This window comes from Panicum virgatum, chromosome 3K (assembly GCF_016808335.1).
Source record: "Panicum virgatum strain AP13 chromosome 3K, P.virgatum_v5, whole genome shotgun sequence".
Lineage (NCBI taxonomy): Eukaryota > Viridiplantae > Streptophyta > Magnoliopsida > Poales > Poaceae > Panicum > Panicum virgatum.
The window spans coordinates 53,101,196-53,126,689 of record NC_053138.1 but is presented as its reverse complement, the minus strand read 5'-3'; the positions used below and the strand labels follow the sequence as shown (position 1 = coordinate 53,126,689).

Here is a 25,494-nt window from a genome sequence, read left to right as displayed (position 1 = left end):
CTACGAGATACTGGCATCAGTACACAGTGGTGGCACCTGAAGCCGACCAAACTCGTCACACCCTTGGGCACCAATGCCAGGGAACGCAGCAACAAGCATCGGGACAAGCTTGACGAGCGCTAGCCTGAACCCCATCGAGCATGACCGTTGCCTGCTCACCTCGGTAGCACGGGCGTCGCCGTCAAGCGTGCCGATCGACGGGGCAAGCTTCCTGCAGGTACGACTCGCAGGCGCGGAGGGCGTGCCGCCCCCGGCGGCGGAAGTGTTCCACAACGAACGCCTCAAAGCCTGCCGGCGGCCGGCGGACGAGGTGCAGCATGGTGCGGAGGTTGACAAGGTAGGTGCTCTCGCTGTAGGGGAGCTCGTTGCGGCGGCCCTCCGGCGTGCCGACCTGCGCCGCGTAGCCTGCTTCGTTGTAGTAGGGCTGGGCTGTGAGCACGAGGCCCTGGATGGAGACGACGACCTGGAGGACACTTGAGGATGCCGGTGACCACTGCTCGGGGCCCTCGCCGCCAAAGGTGTCGAGGAGGCTCAGGCACACGGTCCCGGACAGGTAGAGGTTGGGGTTCGCGCGGAGGCCGAACGAGTGGTACTTGACCTGCGCCGGCGCGGCCGGGTACGATGGCGGGAGCTGCTGGTCGAAGAAGAGCCCGTCGTGGTCCCGCTCGTGCCCACCGTCACTGTCACACCCCAAAATTTCAATTTTGGGTTGTGAATATCTTTTTAAATAAAATTATCCATCTTCTGCTTATTTCGAGAATTTTCTGGCAATTATTCTCATTTTCTCTAGGGCTAAATTCATTTAATGGAAAGTTCTAGAACCTTTTTCACGAGATTCAAGTATTTTATTTGAACTCCTTGTGTCCCAAAATACCTCCAAGATTTTTTTTGGAATTTGTAGGATATATTTTTCATGGATTAAAAGATTTATCTAGATTTTTCTAGATTTGTTTTAACCCTAAAAATATATTCCGAGCTGTCGTCCTTTTTCTTTTCTTTCCTCGCTAGATTCAGCCTGTTTTGCCCTCATCGAGTTTCGGATTCCCTAATCTCTCATGTTGGTCAAATCATGCTCGAAACGGAGTCTTGTCTGGATTTCAGCATTTTCCGTTGATACTGCGTTGTCATCACCATCAGCTCAGGTGATTGGCACTATCTCTCCATATCCCTAATCCTAATCGGATCAACCCGACCCGTGAGAAGCCGTAGATCAACTCGTCTTGGCCATTGCCCTTTTTCTAGTCCAAACAAACGTTCATCTTCCTCAGTCCGTTTCCGCTAAGTCGGCGTGCCGTCGTTTTCTTGGATCCATTTGACCACCTCTCGGTCTGATCTGTACTCTCACCATCCCAACACGTACAAGGTTCTGGTTAACGGGCTGAGCCCGTGGCACTCGTTTTGGACCTGACCCAACCGGCCGCGGGGCAACACCACGTCGCAGCCTCTTTTTGAGCGTGCGTTCCCCTCCAACCTAGGGCCACACATCGTGCGCCCTCTAGTGCCGCTGCCTCGGCACCCCTTCGCTGCGCCGCGCCGGCGCCTCGCCTGTGCCGCACGCCATCGCCATCGCTCTCCGGACCGAGCGCATGCACCGGCGAGCTGATGCGGCCTCCCCGGTCGGCAGCTGAAGCCGACGTGCCCACGAGCTCCATTGCACCCAGGCGAAGCCCCTGCACCACGCGCATCTGTCCTACACGGCCCGTGCTTCTCGGATCAACCCACCGCCTCCCGTCGCGCACGAACAGAGGTCCACCGAGACAAACAGCGTCACCACCGAGACAAGCAACGTCGCGTTCGACGGCCGTCGGCCAATTGCCACCATGACGATCCCTTCAATGAGACGCATCTCCTCGCACCCTCCTCGATGTCACCCAGCCACCGGACCCCGCCACCCTCGGACAGCAGTACCTGACGCCGCACGCCGGCCTCGAATCCGGCCAACCCCGAGCACCTCCTATGCCGGTGAGCTTTGAAAACGAGTTCCCCTCCTCTTCCTCTCTCTTTTCCCCATCTCACCATGATCTGAAATCGTGCTCTTGAACGCCAGCAAAGGAAAGCGCCAGCAGCCTCCAGGAGCACTGTCCGCCGTGCATGGCCATGAGCCATCTCTGTTATTTGCAGTACTAAGGCTTATCTTCTTTTGTTTCAGCTAATTCTTATGTCATGTCATTTTCTTTTACCGATAACCTCCTAGATCTATTCAATGCCTACACACGTCCAAATCAGTTCTTTTACATACACTACACCACAACACCGCAACAGCAACGGACGGACCGTCGTTATAAGCCGTTATACCGACGGACAGTCCGTCGGTAAAAACTTTTACCGACAGACAATTACCGTCAGTGCTAGTCCCGTCGGTAAAAGTTTTTATCGACGGACTCTACTTATACTGACGGACCATCCGTTAGAATAGCATTTACCGACAGACTGTGCGTAACTAGTTATACTGATGGATGGTTTGATGTTAAAAGTTTCTTTACCGACTGACCGTCCAACGCGATAATTCCAATTTAAAAAATAAAAGCTCATTTAATTGCAATTTAAATGGTACAGTGAGAATATTCATTCATCAGGTCTCAACATAATTCCAGACAAGCCATTAGCAAGCCAACAGACAAGCCAAGATAATTTACATAGGTGAATATATATAGAACATCATCCATACAAGCCAAGAGTCAAGATAACAGCTAACAGTTCATATATCTATGGTTCATCTGCATAGCCATTAGCATTTGTTGTACAAAAGACATCATATTAAGAGGTTTAACCTTCCATCAAAATCACACACAAGACAAGTTAATGTGATTCCTTAGTGGTGTCATCACAGCCCCAAAAGATCCACTGAAATCACCTCAGCCTCCAACAAATGATCTGGCACAATTACTGCTTGATGTTGGTAATTTTGCTACTTTCACCGTGTCAACTAATTCAGCATAGCATACCAGTTAATTAGCAGCGCCTTGTGATTCCTACAAATAAAGATCAATACGGAATAATAATCAGCCTGATTCTAATAATGAGTGAACTTGAAGAAATAATCAAGATCCAACAATAGAGTAGATCAATATATTAAGTAGCAGCCAATGAAAATTTAGATGAATTACTTGCAGCAGCCAACAGAAATAATCAACATGTTCTATCAACTAACAGAAATAATCAACATTTAAGATATATGGGCAGCCAACTTGAGGCTCACAGTTTGATGAAACTGTAAATTTCAAAAAATGTACCTGCAATTCTACAGCACCATGAGAAGGTTTTGATGCCCTATCATCGCAAACATTTAGCTGTCACATGCAAAATCAGTTAGGAAATGCTGGTTACTCCTCACAAATCAAAGAAACAAAGGAAAAATAAAGCCCAATTAATTATTACCCTCTTGTATGGCCATGCAATTGACATCATGTCTGCATCAGCCATAGTTTCCATATCATCATAAGAGCGAGGCAGCATTGCATCTCTTTTCAGCACCAAATTCACAATAACTTCACAAAATTGCTTCCCAAGAGGCTGACCTCCTATTATGGTGTTTGGATTAGTTGAAATGACAACACCCCTAGCTGCAGCTTGTGATCTCAGCATAGCATATAGTATGACAGTCTTTCCAACCTGTACTGGATGATGCAATTATTTCAAATGAGTACAAGATGGATGACCCGTTGGAAAATCACAAGTAGAAATTTTACAGCAGGATAAGAAACTTACAAGGGAATCATGTGCATAGCGATGGCCATCATCAACACTTGGTTGGGATGCATTGTTCATGGCAGGCACTAATGGAGCTGTTGCATGCCTTTGGATAAGCAAGTTCTCCCCATCAGAAAGGTCATAATCTTCATTGTCTGTGCAATTACCTGCTTCAGCTCTAGAATTATTTTGATGTGACTCATCTGCAGCTTTTTCAGGCCTCGGACTCTACAATGAGATAGTTTAACAAGATGGAGGAATATGTTACAACACAATAGTCAACTTATAGCAATGGCTGCAAACACATGCTGAATTCAGATTGCTTGCTGAAATTGAACACCCTTACCACTTGGTGTCGTGAATTAGAACCATGTTGTGAGTTGGATTCATGATTTTGCCTTTCTCGTGCCAGCCTTTCCTCAAGCATTTGCTCCTCTAATTCCTTAACACGTTGTTGTAGAGCTGCTTTCTCACTTTCAGCTTTTTCACGAGCAAGAACTTCCATTTGAATCCTTGTTGGCACGTAGGACTTCAACTCCGGCGTACCAATATCTTGGGGAGTTGGTCCTACGCCCAATACACGAACACGTCCTTTTGGCTCCTTTAGTCCGCAAACAATAGCGTATGCATCGCCTTGCTGAATTGTTCTGTCAACCACCTCTGGATAGACTTCAAGAATTTCTTTAATTTCATCCTATACACACGAAAGCAATATCTCATTTGTGGATGAAGCAATGTCATATTGGAGGCTGACTTTTTTCATGTACAAAACTTACAATTTTTGGTGTTGCCTGCCTTGAAGGAACCCCATTTTTTCTTGTATGTGTTTTGACAAAGACTTCATCTCTTCTAGCCGGACGCCCAAGTTCCTCACCCTAGAATGATTTTACTACTTAGCAGCAATCACAATGCCCAAAAATACTATAATGAATAATTAATGTGAGTGCTATGTTACATTACCAGTTTATGCCTAGTAGAAGCATGGCTAACGCTGCCAGATGTATTAAGGAGTTGCAACTTTGCACGGCATGCTTTTGCCCGTTCTATGCGAGCCTATGATAGGAATTGTAAAAATTTACATACATTTTGAAGAATACAAGATCCATTTGCAAGTTATGAGACAAAGATTATTCACATGTTACTTACTTTAGATTCATCAGAACTCCAAAAGTTAATAAGATACTTCCAATCATTAGGATTTACTCTTGCACCATTTCTTGCCATCAGCTCCTTATCTGTTAATGTCTCATCAAAAAACTTCTCTTTTAATTCTGCCTTAAACCCCTTCCATTTTAATCCACATGTAGTCATAAACCACTTGAAAGCAGCATCACCAATATCGACTTCCTAATTTGTGATGAAAAAAATTAGCAGATCATCATGAAAGAAAGGAGTGCAATAAGATGCTACTATGGCAGCTAACAATTTAGTACAATATGGGAAAAATTCAGAGCCATATATTGCTGCTACCTTTATATTTTCCCATACTTCCAACTTCTTTTTTGCATCAACAAGCCTCCAGTCATCACACCCAAGTGGTAGTGTCCTTCTCGCCTGAATCCCAATGGCACCAGCAAGCCTACTAGAATTTTCCCCAACCGTCAGTCCATATTCATTGAGCATTATTTTGATTTTAGGCATGTCAGGTGTTCTGGAAAATATATCATCCAATCTACTGATACCCCTGCCTTTCTTCTTTTGTGGTTCCAAATCTGTAAATATAAGTTTTAAACAAATGGAAACATAATATCATAGGTTGATATTTAAGATGCAATAAGATGAAACAATAGAAGTTACAAGACCTTCATTGTCACATAAGAAATCTCCATTTGTTTCATGGTCTAGATCATGAGAAATCTGCTCGTTTACAGTCTCAATATTGTTTCTTCATGACCTTGATCACAAATTATGACCTTCAGTTGCTGCATCACTTATTTGGTGAATTTTCTGGAAGAAAAAATATAAGTGTGAATTAGTTGTCTAGAAAAAAAACATGATGATCATAGGTTGAAGATTAAGTGAATAGGCTAACCTTTCTTCTTTTGCTAGGTTGCCTAGGGGCACCAACGTGTTCATATGAGGAATTTTTAGAGATTCCAGCCTTTATAATACCATAGTAAGTCTTGTTTCCTAGTATGATGTTATCCTTATTGCCCCTTTCAAAGCATTCTGACTCAGCAATCAGAGCAACCCCACTATTTTGAATAGACCTACCATCATCATAAGATTTTGTATGGAAATCAAATCCATTTATTGTGTAGCTACTATACTTTCGTGCGATCATCATTGGTGCCTTAGCTAAAATTTGTATCTCATCTGATGCTTCCTCACCTATTTCTTCCACCTGTGATTATAAAATACTATTATTAAGGTAGCTATGATGTTCATCTCAAAAAATGTGTGTCATCTTCCTAGTTACTTACATGCGACCTAAGCCACTCATGAAAGGACTCATGCTGCATGCGGTTGATGTCTCGTTTGTTTCGAAGACCAATTGAAGATAGATATTGACCATGCTTGCTGCAATGGTAATTTTATAACTTTACCATGAAGAGAAAACTAAAATGTGATTTTAAATAAATGAGATAACTTACTCCAAGTATGGTCCTATATTGGCATAGTTGAACAAAACATATCTATGTGCTTGCAGCCATGTCTTGTAGTCTAAGCTCACCGTACACTTTCCAGCCAAACCCTGACCAAAGCTGTGAAAGAAAGGAGTTGTACTGCAGTTCTCTACTTGCTGCCTGTCATCATTTCTAACTTGTCGACTAAATTGAGTCTCACTATGTAAATAGCGAGCACAAAGGGTAAGGCTCTCATAAAACAAATGCCCCTCCATAATTGATCCCTCAGGATGACTTTTCGTACGAACATCACCCTTACACCTCATCAAAAACCTGTACGCATATAATAAGCTCAAAATGTTGTAAAATAATATGTACTTTTGTTTTTTTACTACAATTCAGCATGCCTAAGGGGAATTACCTCTCAATAGGCCACATGCTACGAAAATGTACAGGACCAGCAATTTTTGCTTGGGCAGGAAGATGAACCATCAAGTGTACCATGATGTCAAAAAAGATGGAAGAAATATAGTCTCAAGAAGGCTCAAGGTTTCAGCTATATCAGCCTCTAAACTCTCCATATCAGTTATTCGAATAACTGGTGAGCAAATTTTCTTGAAGAAGTTACTAACACGAATCACTGCAGCACTGACTATTTCTGGTAATATTTTCCTCACAACAAGTGGCATTAAGTGTTGTAGAACAATGTGGCTCTCATGACTCTTCAGCCCAAACATCTTTCTTTCATTGACATGAACATTGTGTCGTATATCAGATGCGTAACCAGCAGGGAACTTTACCCCTTTAAGTACTTCACAAAATAATTTCTTCTCCTTAGGACTCATTGTGTATGGTGCAGGTGGTAAATAAAGTTGGCCATCAACATCAATAGGGTGAAGATCACTTCTAATACCTAGAGCTTGAAGGTCCAATTGAGAATTCAAATTGTCCTTAGATTTCCCATCATTGTCCAGAAATGTATTAACAAGGTTCTCATCCACATTTTTTCCTATGTGCATGACATCAAAATTATGTCGCAGCATCAATTCTTTCCAATAGGGAAGTATGAACCAAATAGATCTTCTTTTAAAAATTACTAATGGCTCCCCCTCCTTGCCTCTCTTGCTTGCTGGTTTCTTTCCAGATGGATCCTTCCCAAAAACTGTAACAATATCTTTTGTACACTCTAAAATTTCCTCACCGGAAAGTGGAGTAGGTGCTGGCCTAAGTTCAGTTGAACCAAATTTATCAACATCAAACCTAAATGGATGATTTTCATGCAAGAACCTACGATGACCCATATAGCAAGTCTTGGTACCATTACTAAGTCGAAATGAACATGTATGGGAGTGGCAATCAGGACATGCTGCTTCACCAGATGTTACACAACCTGATGCATAGCCTAGACCTGGAAAATCAGTGATTGTCCACAATATTGCAGCACGCAGCTGGAAGAACTCCCTCTTGGAAGAATCATAAGTTCTGACTCCATTTTCAAACATATCTAGCAAATCATAGACAAGTCAGGAACAATCTTTGGAGCCTTTTCTTTATTGGAAAGTAGCGGAGAACCTTGCTAGGAACCTTATATACATGTTTCCCATCTAGACTCTTCCTAACTGATTTCCACCTTGAAACCTTATATTTTGGACATGAATCTGAATCTACATGGTCCTTCCAATACATGATGCAATCATTTGGACAAGCATGAATACTAATGTACCCAAGTCCTATGGATTTAATCAATTTCTTAGCCTCATAGTAGTTTCTAGGTAGAGATGAAGCCCCAGGTAATGCGTCATTGAGTAGATCAAGTAATAGGTCAAAACTTTTATCGGTCCATCCTCCAAGAAGTTTGATATGAAGCAATCTAATGAGGAAACGAAGCTTTGTATAATTCTTGAATGTAGGGTACAGCTCTTGACTATTTGCTTCTACCAACTTATGAATCTTTCGTAGATCATCACTAGGTTGCTGAATAGAAGTGTTGTCTTCAAAATCCCCTCTATCATCTAATCCACAAGCTAGGTCTCTAAGCAATTCAGATATTTCATCTTCTTCACTAGACTCATTGTCACTATTCCCATGATTCACATTAGAGGTGTTTGCTTCTCCATGTAAATTCCATGTTGTGTACCCTTTTACAAACCCATCACATATCAAGTGCTCACGTACATCACTTGCATCTCTCCAAAATGAGTTAATACACTTTCTGCAAAGGGCATAATATTTTGCCTCCTACGGCTGAATTTGTAAATGCATAAGCTAAAAAACTGTTCACCCCTTGCAAATATGCCCTTGTGTGCCTACATGCAATTTATTAAGTTAAGCCACATATTAACTTGACAACACTTTCGCATCTTTGAAATAGTTGTGATGTACCTAGCCTCATTGTTGATCCAGGTTTTATCCATCCGTCTTTATGGAGATCAAGCTGCTTCTAAATTATATCTTTTAACACTAAACTATTGCACAACAGATAGCACAAACAAACAGTAAGCATGAAAGACAATGCAACAATCAGTAATAGGCATGAGAGAAATAAAACTTACCGTTACACACAAGCTCCTTCACTTAATAACTTCTCAGCTACAAAGGTTGGCTGCTATGAGTGTTGTAGATGCTCCAAAACGATGTGCGAGCTGCTGACAATGTTGTAGAGGCAATTCAATATAAGTCTAAAAAAAATTTAACCATGAGAAAGAAAGATGGAAATCGGTAGTACATGCATTATCATATCTTGCAACCAAATTAAGTAGTATTTTATATCAAAAAGAATGGCATAGCTTTATTACCTTAATGGGACTTCAGAAGGCCAGCAATGCGGCGGCCACCTCCAGATAACACCGTTGGGGAGGATATAGGTTCAAAAACTGAAAGTAGGAAGCAAGACATAGATCCATAAGAAGATTCAAAATAAAAGGACTCAGCAGCAAGGATACGACAATATCAACAAACATTGAGCTAATAAGGGTGCATAAACTAATAGTACATCTGAAATCAAGTCTTATCACAAAATTGTACAGAAGTGACGGGCTAAATCAGCACACAAAACTGCATTTATGTAACCACCAAATGAATCATCAAATAAATCATAGATAATTATCTGAGATTTCGTAAGGTAGTTCAAACCCATGTAATGATCTAATCCACTACAGCCAGTCGATGCAAACCCTTACTAAGTTGCCATTCCGCACATAGAAAAATTGTAACATAGGTATGAAGGTTGCTCTATGCAGCCATATGGGCAGGTTCTGTCCAATCCAGATCGACCAATTTCAAAGCCCCACTCGACCATATATGCAATGAAAACAAACTAAACTACGATAATTGCTCAATTAGACACAAAGCAAACAATTTGCACAGGAAACCTGCTATATCCGCCATAGATCCTACCAAATCCTAGCACTGAACAAGAGAAATAGAGGGAAATACCTGGGATTACGAGGGGGTCTAGAAATAGAGGGAAATACCTGGGATTACGAGGGGATCTGGAGGATGAAGCCAATGAGGTGCTCCTTCACGACGGCGTGGCTCAGCTGATGAAGCCAACGAGGAGCTCCTTCTCGATGGCGTGGCTGAGCTAGGGTGGGTCGGAGGTGGCACGCAGCAAGGATGACCGGACGGGGGCAGGGAGCGCGCGCGACGAGCGGCTGGCGACGGTGCGTGCGAGCGGACGGGGACGGTTGCGCGCGAGCGAGACGGGGGCTGGGTCGCGCGCGAGCGACGGCGCGCGAGCGGACGGGGGCCGCGCTCGAGCGGCCCGGACGGTGGGATCTAGGGCGGCGGCGCTGCCTGCTGGTGTGTGGTGAGCAGAAGGGGGCGGGATTCAGGTCGGCGGCGTTGCGAGTGTTTTTTCAGCCCAAGAGTGCAGAGTTAGGGTCCAAAACATTTTGGGCGGGCGCACGAGCCCGCACGCGTTAATTTTTTTGCTTGCGCACGAAATCCAAATAATTCGGAAATAGTTGGCGCTAAAATTTGTTAGGTTTTACCGACTGACTGCCCGATGTAGTATCAGGATTTACCGACAGACCATTCATTGGTAAATATATATACATTTACCGACGGACCATCACTCTTTAAAACAGGAATTACCGACATATCGTCCATTGATAAGTTTTACCTACAGACTGTCCATTAGTATTAGTGCACTTTTACCAACCGACTCGTGTCCCTAATACAGTGTTGCGGTGTAGTGATATATGATCCTACTCATGATCAATCCACGAGCATTGTTTAGCAAGTGTGTCTTGGAAATCCCTTTTGCTAACCTTGAATGTCTTGTTTAATCGTGATAAGGTCCTCTAGTCTTGTTTAGCCCATAGGTTTCATGGTTGAGCCCCAGTTTAACCCCCTATAGCTTTGTTTTAAGCTTTTCTTGCGTTCTCTGTAGGACCGAGAAATGCGACCAGAGGGGGGGGGGGTTGAATGGGAGCCGATCAAAAATTTTAGCAAACGAGAGTTCGGCCTTGATCCCAATTACGCACCCAAACCAAGAGTCCTAGGTGAAGTGCAGAGTAGCTATAGGAGAGCTACACTAACACACAACAACCCTAGGAACAAGAGTGAACATGCGTGGAAGCAAACACGAGAAAACAGCACAAGAAACAGCAAGGTATATATCACCGGTTGATCCAATGCTCACAGAATTGAGTGCGTCGGTTAAACTGATGATACAGAGCCTGCAGCACGTGAACACTAGCACCAGTTGATCCGACGTGGATCTCAACAAATCGTAGGTTCAACCGGTGGTGCTACACAGGATGATCCGACAAAATTGAATTGGATCGCCGGTGTAGTTGTCCAGAGGGAGCCCAAAACCGACCAGTAAGCATCGGTTAAACCGACGTGCGTTAATCATCAGAGCAGAGAGTCAATCACCGGTTAAACCGGTGTGGAGCAAAATGAACGCGTCGGTTGAACGGCCAAAACTGCAAATCCTATAGTAACTTCGGATGAACCGATGCATGTAGAGGCTAATGCACCGATGCAACTAACAGAGACGCCAAAAACCCTAGAAGCCGAAACTTGTAGTCACCGGTTGATCCCACGACCTAGAACTCAAGCATCGGTTCAACCGGTGCTGTCAAAAAGCAAAGTCCAGGGGCGTTTTCCAGCCTGCGACCCGGGAAAAATTCGACGATCGAACGATCAAATCAAGTCCAAACCTCACCAAACTTGGTAGGCATGATCACGAAGGACTTGTGAACACGTCCAAGAAAGGAATTGACGAATCACTCCATGGTTTGGGAGGAATCGCAGGTTTAGTGACCAAGAACGGGGTTTTCTAAAAACTGAGTTCTTGAAGGCTCACGACCTATATGGGTTTTAGCACTTGATTAGGACAATTCAGGTCGCACAAAAGAGCATTAAGAACCACAGCAACAAGTGGAAGAACCTCGAGAACAAAGAACTCAAGAACTTGGAGGATTCAATCACCAAAAGCTTCAAAAGACACGAAACTGAATTCAATTTCAAACCCCGGAGGGCACAAGGAGGAGTGGGCCTCCTTTCCCAATCAATCTTCGTACAAGGACTCAAAAATCCATGGCCTAGATCATCTCCTGGAGAAGAGAGAGAGGAAGGAACAGAGAGAGGAGAGAAGAGGTGGCAGGCAGGGAGAGGGCGCGCACATCTATTCCCTGGGCAAGCAGCACCCCTCTCTGCTGGCCTCCCCTCCTTTCTTATCCTCCAAGTCTCCCTCTAAAGACTAGAATACCCCTAAGTGCTGAAATTAAACTAGAAGGCCCTTAGGGGCAAAACCGGAAAAGATACATTGAAGACCATCCGACGGCTGCGACGACTTGGAGAAGTTTGCTTCGACCCAACGCAATCGCCCCGATGTCGCCACGCGTCCTTCTGGAATCTTCACGGGGGCAGTTTTGGGAAAACTGCCAAAACCGAGTTCGGGGGCGGTTTTGGAGGAACCGCCAAACCTTCCCGCACGATGTTTCCGGCACACCCGCCAAGCCCGATGTCGCCACATGTCCGACCTCTCGCCGGAACCCTAGCGCCTTCGTCATCCAGATGCCATCACCATCCTTCTCCGACTTGGCCGACGTCGACGCATCCCAGCCGTTGAAGATAGCAAAGCCAAAAGAGTCAGCTCCCAAGACAAGGGCAACGGCTCGACGCACTGACTCCAAAACATGCTTGACCCCTCAAAAAAGAGGCAAGGCACAACACAGTCAAGCATGTGCAAAGCTGGTCCCTCCAGAAAGAGGCAAGGCTCAACACAACCAGCAAAGAGCATGAAAAGGCTCAAAAACTCCCCCTGAAATGCAGCTCCCCTTCACTATGCAACTCTTCCCCAATGTGTGCACACTCAAAGACTGGAACTCTCCACAATCTCTCCGCCTAAGGTATCAGAGACACCAAACCAACAAACTCTCCCCCTTAGACCATACACCAATCTCTCCCCCTTGTTGACAAGGCACACACCAAGGTACCTCCCCCTGTCTAGATGCTCCCCCTGGAAATATGCCATGAAGTGCAATGCATGCGTGCCTAAAAAGCTTCTAGGTACAGAACAAGAGCATTTGCAAGGGTCGAAACAGCACAGCATATGAGGGTGCATATACAAAGACAATGCATGGAGAAGCTCATAAGAATATATCTATACAGATCATGAGCAAGCATTTGTCATTTGTAAAAGAAAAAGCATCACCAGAATAGACCTAGCATACTAGAAGGTAAACAAGCATGCTAGTGCTAGCAAGAACATACAGGTGAGCTATCCAAAGCATATCACAGCAACTGCCACTCAACCAACAGAAAACTCTTAATTTCTCAACAAGAAATGGTGCCAGGGGTTGAAAACTTGCAAGTGCTTAACTTAGCGAATGTGCCAAGCCTAGGTCAAGGACCATCATAAGCTTAAGACAACACTCTCAGTCATTCACAGCCTTGTCCAAGTTCTCCAGAGGAGCAGTCTCGGTACATGATCAGTGGTGCAAACAATCCCACCTGGATCTTTTCACTCAGAGCAAAGCATGATATACCAAATGTTGGATTTTTGAAATTGAATACCAATTATAACACACCAACTGTTTGAGTTTGCAAAACAATCATGAAGCAAAAGAGGGCATCTTGTTGCATATGATAGCAAAGGACCTAGCCACTAAGCATGAAACAAGATAGCATGAGCATACAAGCCTACACATGCTAGTAGCAGATCCTGAAGGTGACCATGTTTTATGATTTTCAAAGAATAAAATAGCTAAGCTCAGAGCCAATATAGAACATATTCAAAGGAGCTAGCTACACATGGTCAAAAGCATATATACAACTCATAGCATAGCACAAGGCACAAGCAAATGCAGATATCATACATGAGAAGCTTAGTGCAAGTGTAATGCATATGAGCAAATGCTATGCAAAATGATATGTACACAAAAATGCAAGAAAAAGCAAAAAGAAAGGAAAACCAATCCTAAACTACAGAAACAACTACCCAACTCAAAATGGGTATCACACGCCAAGCTCTCCCCACAAGTGAGCATAGGTGGCTTGTTCTAGGGGCTTGGTCAGGATGTCGGCTACTTGATTATCAGTGGACACATGGGTCAGCTCGACATCGCCCTTCTCATAGTGATCTCTCAGGAAATGGAACCTCACGTTTATATGCTTGGAGCGAGAGTGTAGGACGGGGTTCTTGGCTAAGCTTATGGCTGAGGTGCTGTCAATGAAAATAGGAACTCTGCCATAGGTTAAGCCATAATCACTGAGAGTGTGTCTCATCCAAAGCATCTGGGAGCAGCAACTAGCAGCAGCAATGTATTCGGCTTCTGTGGTGGAAAGAGCTACACTAGTTTGCTTGCGGGCAGACCAAGACACAAGAGAAGTTCCAAGAAACTGACAGGTGCCTGAAGTTGACTTGTGATCAATCCGACACCCACCATGATCAGCATCAAAAAAGCCAACCAACGCAAGAGAAGAGGAAGAAGAGTACCAAAGACCAATCTTAGGAGTGTAGTGGAGGTACCTGAAAATCCTCTTCATAGCGTTCCTGTGAGAAGTGCGCGGAGAAGCCTGGAACCTCGCGCAGAGATAGACCGCGAACTGGATGTCGAGTCTGGTGGCCGTCAAGTACAGGAGCGAACCGATCATGCTCCTGTACTCCTTCTGGTCCACAGCAACACCTTCAGTGTCCTCATCCAGCGCCGTAGAAGTGCCCATAGGAGTCGGCATGGGACTGAGGTCCCCGAAGTCGAACTTCTTGAGCATGTCCTTGGTGTACTTGGACTGGTGGACGAAGGTGCCATCCCGGGTTTGCTTGATGTGCAACCCGAGGAAGAACTGAAGCTCACCCATCGACATCTCAAACTCCCTGCTCATGTCATCAAAAAAACTAGAAACAAGAGAGTGAGATGAGCCACCAAAGATAATATCATCCACGTAAATCTGAACCAACAGAAAATCAGCGCCATGCCTAAGGAGAAACAAAGTCTTATCTACCGATCCCATGACAAACCCCTGCTTAAGCAAAAAGGCTCTCAACCTCGCATACTAGGCTCTAGGGGCTTGTTTCATACCATACAAAGCCTTCTGAAGCTAGAAGACTCGGTCTGGAAACTTAGGACTCTCAAAGCCAGGAGGTTGCTTCACATAGAACTCCTCCTCTATGAACCCGTTCAAAAAGGCACTCTTCACATCCATCTGATACAGCTTGAACCCCTTCGAAGCTGCAATGGCTAAAAAGATCCGTATGGCCTCTAAACGAGCTACAGGTGCAAAGGTCTCCTCGTAATCTATCCCCTCCTGCTGGCTGTAACCCTGAGCTACTAACCTAGCCTTGTTCCTCACAACCATCCCATCCTCACCTTGTTTGTTCTTGAAAACCCATTTGGTACCTATAGGGTGGCAATCTGGTGGAGGCTCTACAAGGACCCAGACTTGGTTTCGCTCAAAGTTTTCTAGCTCCTCATGCTTGGCATTGACCCAGTTAGAATCAGATAAAGCGTGTCCAACATCTTTGGGCTCAAAGGTGGCTACGAAAGCAGAGTGAGCATAGAAAGCGATAGAGGTAACCTTCGACCGCATCTGAACTCCTTGGTGAAGGTCCCCAAGTATCCTCTCTGGAGGATGATCCCGCAGGGCTCGGTGGTGTACTCGCTAAGGTGAAGTCACCTCGCCACCGCCCTCAGCATGGGTCCTGGAGGAAGAACCTTGAGCTGGACATGGATCGGCCGTAGTCGAAGCTGTGGGGAGCGGGCCGCCATCGTCATCAGAACTCGAATTCCCTAGAAGTGGGCCTGCAGCCGGCGCAGGGACACCACCATCACCCTTCTGGAGATCATCTCCTGGAGAAGAGAGAGAGGAAGGAACAGAGAGAGGAGAGAAGAGGCGGCAGGCAGGGAGAGGGCGCGCACATCTATTCCCTAGGCAAGCAGCACCCCTCTCTGCTAGCCTCCCCTCCTTTCCTATCCTCCAAGTCTCCCTCTAAAGACTAGAGTACCCCTAAGTGCTGAAATTAAACTAGAAGGCCCTTAGGGGCAAAACCGGAAAAGATACATTGAAGACCATATGACGGCTGCGACGACTTGGAGAATTTTGCTTCGACCCGACGCAATCGCCCCGATGTCGCCACACGTCCTTCTGGAATCTTCACGGGGGCAGTTTTGGGAAAACTGTCGAAACCGAGTTCGGGGGCGGTTTTGGAGGAACCGCCAAACCTTCCTGCGCGATGTTTCCGGCACACCCACCAAGCCCGATGTCGCCATGTGTCCGACCTCCCGCCGGAACCCTAGCGCCTTCGTCATCCAGACGCCATCGCCATCCTTCTCCGACTTGGCCGACGTTGACGCATCCCAGCCGTTGGTTTTTCCCGAGCTACCAACAAACTCCACGCCGTCCCGCCTTGTCGTCAGGAGTGGATCGCAACGCGGCCCAGTAGTGGCCCAAGCATCTGGGCCGCCCTTCTACACCGCACGGTCATCCAGTCAGACCTCCAATGCCACCGCAAGGTCTCCCACCTCCGCATGGTCGTCGAGCTCCTTGCCACCGCAACGCCGCCGCATGGTGCATCGGCACGCGCCTCGCTCTTGTCCAAACCATCTCGCTGCCACCACGCCATCTGTGTACCTGCACACCACAGACCAAGAACTAGCGCAATCTCCACAGAGTCGCGACTACACACAGTTAGTCCACTCCACGTGTTGGCAATCACTCATCACACCAAGGAGCAGGCCTCCACTGCCTCTCACTCTCGCGATCGTAGTTTCGACTGTGTTCTTTTAATGCTTTTATTCTGTTTAGTGCTCTTTTCTTATTTGTGCTTGTTTTGCTTACTTCTTGTATGTTTGTGCCCGATGCTTATTGCGAGTAGAAAGGAGCGCAGTTTGAGAGCTGTGAAAATGAAGAGATGCAAGAACAAGAGCTGAAGACTCTGCGCAGTTATTATCTGGATTTAAGACAAGTATATTCCTTGATCATGCTTTGTCCTAATAACATTTACTTTACGCTTGAATGCATTAATTTGATAGGTACCTATTATCCTTATTGATTATCCATGTCCTTGAATAGCTGGGTTTCTTCTATAAAAATCTCTGGGGTAGTTTGCTTAGCCGCTGAACAATGGTTATAGGTGGTTCTACAACATTACTTTTTATGACGTGAGACTTTAATGAATATCTTTTGGAACAATATGATGAATTTGTGAACTTTATTAAAATCAATCATGGAGAACCACCCGGGAAAACAGCGCAACCACAAGGACTACATGGCTCTGATCTTGGCTGATTAATTAGATGTCTCTAGCTTGTTAGTAGCTGACTGAAAGGCGCATGAGGGGGGCCTGTGATGAGGGGTTCGCTGCCTACCAAGGGTGCATTATTTGTTTGGTTTTGGTCACGCCTTGGGGAGGTTCACTCACGCAGCTGCTGAAACCTTAGCGGGCTACTACTGGTTAGGGAGTCTTTGTAAAGGCCTCGTAGCGTCCCTATGCAATCACACCTAAGGAAGTGTGGTATTGTGCCTAGCTAGCACAGCATGGTTGGGTCCAAAGTTCTTTTTAACTTTTACGCGACTTGTGGGTAAAGTGTGCAACCTCTGCAGAGTAAAAACTGATATATCAGTCGTGCTCACGATTAAGAGTGCTCGGACCCTCACATGTCTACTTAATGGAAATCATTGATTAATTCAGTTATTAAATGTTCCAAGTTAATTGTTTATTCAGATATATATACTCCTTTTTCATAAATGTGGGATGGTTTCATACATGTATAGCAAATAGCTGCTAATGTTCAACTGTTAATTAAAATGCTTATCGCTTTATTCAGCCAGCCTTATTCCTTGTTTTAAGCCTTGCATGTCATTTATTTTTCCAATATACTTGCTGAGTACGACATGTGCTCACCCTTGCTATACCAACACTGCTCAGAGAATAAAGATAGAATGAAGCTGAAGATGTTGCTGAGTTCTAGGCGTACGCAACCCCGGTCGATTGCCTGTGAAGTGTGGAGCCTTCGTTTCCAGGAGAAGTTGTATATCTCTGATAGTCGGTTAGTGTTGTAAGTCTCTTTTACGTGACACTGTTGCTCATTATTCCATTATGATGTCGCTATATGTATGAAACTTGATCCTAACATACATATAGCTATGCATTCGGTTTTCTTTTAAAAACCGGATGTGACAATCACTGCCCGGAGCAGGTCCATGCGATCCTCGAACGCCCGCAGGTAGATGGTGTCTGCAATGCATGCATCCAAGGGTTTTAATTTGAACATCCTAGCCTACTCTCAGATAAATAAAGGTGGTGAATTCAATCTAATCTATCTGAAATGCCTCAAATATTAATTATTACCTGGAAGGCTAGTCTCAAGAATTGCCCATTTCTTTTGCACTCTTTTGATCCACTTTCTTCCACCGCCCTGTTTAATTGTCGGTCGACATGAAATGTGTTAGATATCTAGGCAATTTCATGTTTAATTTATTCCATAAATATGACGCAAACAAGAAATGCATGATCATGATATCATATATGTGCTTATCAAAGGAATTCATCATCAAAGTCATCATGAATATGAAACTAGTGCTAACCAGCAAAGTATGACATGTGAAAACTCTCAAATAAAGCATGTCGATCATAGTGTTTACGCTAATCACAAAGATTGCAACTTTGAGAATAAGATTAGCATACCCAGCAGTAGAGCCGGAAGCATCCGAAAGTGACATGGTGCTTTGTTGTTGTAGTCGTCCCGCTCGATGCAATGCAGAGATGTTGCAGTGACGATCACGCTCATTCGCCTAGCGCCGGGAAGAAGTCGTGCCGCGCCGTCGCCCGAACAGGAAGGAGATGACGTCGCCGCCGAGAACAAAAGCGAGTAGTCGTGCCGCTGCCGACACTCCCCAAAAATGTGATTGCCGTCCTCACCCGAGTAGGCGACCTCACGGACAGCAGCATTTCGGAGGCCTACTCTTTCGGTGCTCGTGCGCGCAAGAACCAGAACGGGGCAGCAGAAACGCAGCACAACGGTGAAGCTTTGTGTCGTGTACATTTGGAAGACAGAGAAAGGATGCCTCTTTATAGGCCCCAGGCGTGAGCTTTGGCTGCCCGAGTTAATGCCATCAAAAGACACCATGAAAGGCCTTTGGCTGCCTAGCTTAATGCTATGAAAGGCACCATGAAAGACACCGTGAAGGACCTTTGGCTGCCTAGCTTAATGCCATGAAAACTAGTAACTCCCTGCCATTGAAATGTCCGTTACTAGTCACTAACCACGGGTAAGTTAATAGTCATCAAATGGTGATCCAAAATGACAACACCCTTCTCAACTTCCAAAATCATGTGCCTTGGGATTTATTGATCATTTTTAATAGACTTTTGGCCCATTTATTCTAACAATATGTCAGGCACCATTTTTTTATGAATAACTACTGACATGTACGTATCATAAAGAACCTTAGAAAGCAAAACAGATCTTTTACGCACCTGCTCCTTGGTGTCGAGGTAATGGTGATCCTGAGGACTTTGCACAACGTCAAAATGCTTGAAAGGAAACACGTCGTCACCTGCATCTTGCCTTGTCAATGCCGCCGCGCGGATCCTAGGCAAGCAGGTTTGGATGTTATTCTCGGTCGTCATAGCCGTCGTAGGTTCCGCTCTCGGTGCCGATGCCATCATCATGCTGCTCAGCGCTGCTCAGCATATACATCGTCGTCTTGCCCTGTGCAAGCATTCCACCCAGTGTCCGGATCACTGCCTGGATGATTTTGCCAACCCGGCCCATTGCCGTCGCTCCTACAGGAGCATCAGCATTATCAGTAGTCCCACTGTCAGAATCGTCATCACCTCCACTGGCATCATCAATGTTGTCCTGTGTATCATGCATCAAACATAAGCTAGGTTTGTTGATCCATGCAGATGTACAATTAAATGCAATGGGGATCCAGATGCATGCTTGGAATTGGATGGATACCGTCGAAGCTGGGGGTTCCTGAGGCCGCATGTCCTCCTGATGAGACGACCTATTGTCCTCGTCTTCATCATCGTGCACCCAATCACCTAGTTCCTGAAGAATCTCTCGAATACTTTTTCGCTTGACCAAAGCTATCTCGTGAAGCAACTAGGGGTGGTAATGGGCCATGGCCCTAGTGGTCTCGTCACAGCCCAACAAGGTCCTTAAATTATTTAATTTAAAATTATATAAGATTAGAGCCCGGCTCTTAGATTTTCTAGTTCAAAATGTTGGGCCCTTTACCACCCCTAGAAGCAACACCTGCATGGATCAGTGGATGAGATTACAAGGTAATTAAACTCGTTGATGTTTGTGAATGACCGCACAAGAAAGATTCTGATGTACCTTTGATGTATTGCCGTCACCCCACTTGACCTGGATGAGTTGTGCATCACAGATATCGACAATATGCCCGACCCATGAAAGATCCACTATGGGAGACCCCCCTTTGCCGTGTGCCAGGTGCACACGGTAAAGCCCCAAAAACCCACGGCAAACCGTTTGCCGTGTGCCGCACACGGCAAAGCACACACGACAACCAGGGATTGGCAAAGCCGGCCTTTGTTGTGTGCTATATATCGGGCACATGGCAAAGGGTTTGCCGTGTGCCATTCTCGACCCACGGCAAAATAAAGTAGCCAGCCAGGAAGGATGACTTGGCCGCACCTTTGCCGTGTGCCCTGCTGGCGTGGCACACGGCAAAGTTCAAATCTTTGCCGTGTGCCATGGTTTTTGCACACGGCAAAGATTGGCACCTTTGCCATGTGCCATGGTTTTTGCACACGGCAAAGGTGCCGAACTAATTTTTTTTGTTTGTTTATTACGTATATGGTACTCCAGAAAATCATATATATCATAATGATTATTCCATGTATCCGAATAAGCATCACAGGCATTTGATACACACATACAAATAAAGTCTTGTTTCGTTCATCGACAACCACAAGTACTGGTCGAGTTCATACAAGTTCATACAAATCAAGTTCAAACAAATCCAGAAAAGTGGTACAAAGCAAGTCCATACAACATAACTCACGGGCCCGACGGCGGTGGCGGGTGCTGCGGCCACATCTGCGGGGGCGGCCATGTAGGCGTCTGCGACCAACCTGGCTGCTGCTGCTGCTGAATCCAAGCCACCCATTGAGGCGGTGGCCACACAAACTGCTGAGGCTGCTGAGTCTGCTGCACCGGAGGTGAGAAGTCAGGATTCACTGGCCCATCATTGGATGCCGCCGATTGATTCTGCACATAAGCGAATATATATTGAGTTACACAAGAATGAAACTACAAGCATTAGCCCAAGTTCTAAGTCATTGTAGATGTATCATAAGATATTATTTTTAAATAAATCTAGGTTAATGCTAAGTCACTAAGACATTCCGAAACTCGATAGGAGTCAAAATGACTTACGGTAGGAGGAGTTTCTACACGACGAACAAGTGGGGCCGGAGGGAATTGTGGAGGCGAAACACCCATCGCCGAGCCCAGGCTTTGCATAAATGTTAGAGCTTGGTCCAATTTTTGCTGGATGTCGCCCCGCTCGGCCCTCCACCTCTCCCCTGCCGCCTCCTGCCGTGCTTGGAAGGCTGCTTCCATCTGGGCCTAAAGGATTTGATCCCAGGATTAGAATTCAAAGCGAACATATGTAAAAACGGAGGAACGACGGATGAAACAGAAATAACCTTGACAGCCTCAATCTGAGTCTGTGTAGTGTCTGGCCGTGGGCGTATGGCAGGGCTTGAGCTGGTACTCCTGGCTTGAATCTGCGAGAGAGTGGGAGTAGTCGCCGTGTCGACTAAGCTGTCGCCAAACCAGTACCGTCCATGCTTCTTGCCTCCTCCCGCCCTCATGATGACTTCTCCATCAATGGGCTCATTGATCGCATCAAACTCCGGCCCATGAACTTCTTGTGCCATCGAGGTGTACCCACTGAGGCGGCTGTGGACGCTTGCGTTGCTGTACACTTCGGGCGGATCCTGCGGGTTGAAGGTGACATCGGATGTCGCCTTTCCTTTGTGGGCCAAATAGTATGCCTGGACTTGGGTGCAAGGCACACCACCATGTGACGCCAACTGCGAAAAAAGGAAGATGATTAGAAATTATGCAGAATTGAGCGTTAGAATAAAGAAATTAATTCACATACATATCTAGCCGTGTACGCCTTGAGGTTACGGTTGCCCTGATGGTGCGATGCACCTGGCCTCAGCAAACGCCGCTACCGGGCAGCCTCGTGCATCTCCACCCACTCTTGCGAGCACCACCGGTCCACTATCATTTCCCAGCACGGATAATCATTGGCAATCCACCCCGGAGGCACCTGCACATCATCAATATCTAATACATTTAAGAAGAACAAATGGAGCATAGTTGGTAACTCCTTAAGATTGAAGCTTTACCCGCAAGTATTGTTCCCGGGTAAGTCTGATGTCTCTCGCAGGTCCTTTGTAGATCCTCACTTTTTCGATCATGGCCTTGTAGTCGATGACGGCCTGGATGCGCGCCTCGTAAAGCATATCCGCCACCAGCTTGTAACAAGCTCTGCTAGCCACCTGCATCGCCCTAGGCATCATTCCCTCCTCGCATCTGTAGAAATCCTGCACAAAAACATGAACAAAGTCATTATTTCAAAACCCGGTGCAATGAATATGATGTATTCGTAAATGTAGTTCCATGAGGACTTACCCATAATTCGTTCAACACCCGGTGCGCCTTGTTGTCAAATGCCCTGCCTTCCTCATCTGGTCCATCCGGTGCGGCGATGTAGTGCTCCCACGAAGAGGCTGGCTGACGTACCCCAGCAATATCCATGGCGCCTGGGTAGTGTCGCTTGCAGAGGAGGCCCAGGATGCCATTGGCCATGCGGTTGTGAGCAACACCTGGAACAACTATGTCAAAGTTCCTGCTCAAGTTATTGAGAGATAGTATTAGTGTCAATTGTGATTTTGAATATATCAAAAGGAAACGTATTGAAATCTTGTAAACTTACTTACCTTTTCCCGTCAGGCGGAGGACCGGTCGGTGCTCTAGAGGTATCGGACGATCTGGGAGCCTCGAGGGGCCTCGTTCCCAGACGGCAGGTACGCCCCATCATCCTCCTCCTCCTCGTCTGCCCCATCCTCCTCCTCCTCCTCCTCCTCCTCCTCCTCCTCCTCCTGCTCCTGCTCGTGCTCGTGCTCCTCAGCACCGGGATCCTCCTCCTCCTCCTCCGCCACCTCCGCCTCCTCCTCCACAAGAGGAGCACCTCTCTCCTGTGCCTGCTCCTCCTCCCAGCCCTCCCTCCTAAAGCCGTGCCGGAGTCCTCAGCGGCGTCGCGCGTCGACGAACCCGCTCCACTCCTCCGACTTCTCCTGCCTGTCCGTCGAGTCCTCTAGGAGGACTCACCTGCTTGAGTAGATCTGCCGCCCAATAGGTCTGTGAGTGACCTCATCAGACCTCTGCCGCGCCCCACCATCGCCGAACAATCTCATGAAATTAAAATGAGTAAATCAATCAGTAGATGTCATTAAAAATAGTACAATTAGTATATAAAGTACAATGACTAAAATAAACAAAAATAGTACAAAAAATTAAGTAGTACAGTTCTTACATGTATTAAAATAGTCATCATGATCCGGATTAGCCGGATCATATGTCTAATCATCGCTATCACGTGTGTCAATATAATCACCATCGATCTCCATAGGAGGAACACTGTCATCATCACTGCCATTGTCTAAGCGTAATCGCTCTAGTAATTCTAAGTCCTTGACATTGTGAACCTCATCCCCTGCATCGTCGTTATCAATTCTTTCATTGTCCTGTTCCATTCCCATCGCTTCGGTTAAGTCTATCTGAAAAGTCCCATCTAGCCCATCTTCTTGAAAGAACTCACCGGCATATGTGTTTGGGTCTATGTTGTAATCTTCATTGTTCGGGACAGGTAATTTACCGTGTGGCGATACCTTGTACACAACATCCCAACCCTTGAGACGATTGTCGGTTTGGCACGGATATGAGAGATAATAAACTTGTGTGGCTTGTTGAGCCACAATATAGACATCATCTCCTGGATACACAGACGCTTGTTGAACTTCAACTAGCCCAAGATTCGGAGTCCGTCTAATGATCTTCAATGCGTTGCCTAACGACCTCATTTCTCATACGATTGCCTTCACCATGGTAGGTCCACCGGGTACAGTCTCTCGTAAATCCATAATTGCAAAGATGTTGTGTCATGACTTCCCGTGTCTGTCGACGCGTGTTTCCACATTTCGTGCAGGGACACCAAGTGCATGAGCCTCCTTTAACCTTTGCAAATTCTCGATCCAAGAAAGTTTCGGTTTTCTGAATCCATTCCAAGGTCAACTCCCCCCCTTGTTTCCAACCGGAGTACATCCACGCACAGTCGTCCATACTGTATCGTATCAACGAGTAATATAATATACAAGAGAATATTTGCATCTACACGATGTCCAAACATTCTACTAGGTTAAGATAGCTCCTAATCCCACCCGAAGATGCATAGCTTGAGTCGATTTCCATGCTCTACTCCAATTCGGGACAGAATTTCGGCAGCATTTCGCCGCTGTTCTCCAAATACACGTCCCGGAAGAGAGATTGTGTATCTGGAGAATAACGGGGAAATGATGCCGATACTCTGTCTCGAATGCAAGTACAACATGGAAACTAACTCCATCTACGCATCCTCGGGCTGTCCAAAAAACGTGGACAATTCAAAATAGATACGGTCGTACATATGCAAAGTTTTGCATATTTCCATCCGTATCTATTTCTAACGGGAGACGCCTAACTAGGTTACGTGATATACAAACATGCGTTACGAAAGGCGGACTACTCTTGTATGCCTCACATTGCTATCTGGTCCGGTGGCGGAAGCCGACGACGGGAACTAGGTGGCGGTGCTCGGTCCTGAAAAAAAAAAGAATAATATGTGTGAAATTATAATCAATAATTTGTTACTATTGATCATCTCAATAAAAAAGTATTGAATTACTGTTGTATGCCTCAGATATGTTTCGTTTCATTTGATCTTGAACTTGCAGCATAAGAAATCATCTAAAAAAAAGTTCATGATATACATGGAACCATGTGACACATCCAGCCCAACCATCATATCAACACAAACGAAAGTTTGCTTTGGGCATGGATGTGTCACATGGTTTGATGACAATCATGAGAAATATAACCACAAGCTCAAGATCATCATATGTTACCCAGTCCAAATCTAGGTAACAATTTATATCATCACGGGCAATGAGCTTATGTAATCTACTACGAACATGAGATAGCGCGAGGGCCCTTGTCAATGTCCTCACCTAGGGTTCGACGGCGGTCTAAGCGGTGATGCGGGTGTCGGTGCAGAACGATCATGACATAGGTCGACGACGTCGTGCGGCTTAATGAACGGGTCGAGAATGGTGCAATGCCCTCTCCTGATAAAAGCAACAACATTGTGTCAATTTTCTTGATTTCACGCATTTAATAATGTCAAATATTAATTGTGCAATTTCCACTAAAACAATAAGTAAATGAACATTTATTCTAGAGCACCTAGCACATGAGAGCTAAAGTCCTGACTTCAATTCCACTATAAAAAATTCACTACAAGTGCATATCTAGCACATGAGAACTCCTATTCTATAGCACACAACATCAAGAAAATGAACCACGGGGTCCCTTGTGCATGTCCTCACCTAGGGCTGGTGGCGGCGTGGCGAGCATGGCCGGCACTGGCGCCGGGGCGAGCGTAGTGGCCTCGTGAGCTTAGGGCATAGGCACGA

At 45.7% G+C, this 25,494-nt stretch overlaps 2 long non-coding RNA genes and 1 pseudogene across 2 annotated transcripts; all 3 read right to left on the bottom strand.

Annotated features, from left to right (window-relative positions):
- On the bottom strand, positions 1-19,848 carry LOC120701038 (annotated as a pseudogene).
- A 715-nt stretch (positions 19,849-20,563) lies between these two features.
- On the bottom strand, positions 20,564-21,778 carry LOC120699577. Its single transcript, XR_005685502.1, has 2 exons — positions 21,397-21,778; positions 20,564-21,316 (listed from the first exon to the last, which is right to left on the bottom strand). It is a non-coding gene; the product is annotated as an uncharacterized LOC120699577 (long non-coding RNA).
- A 498-nt stretch (positions 21,779-22,276) lies between these two features.
- Positions 22,277-22,718, bottom strand: LOC120699576. The gene is made up of 3 exons (XR_005685501.1): positions 22,705-22,718; positions 22,397-22,613; positions 22,277-22,308 (listed from the first exon to the last, which is right to left on the bottom strand). It is a non-coding gene; the product is annotated as an uncharacterized LOC120699576 (long non-coding RNA).
- Positions 22,719-25,494: the final 2,776 nt, after the last annotated feature.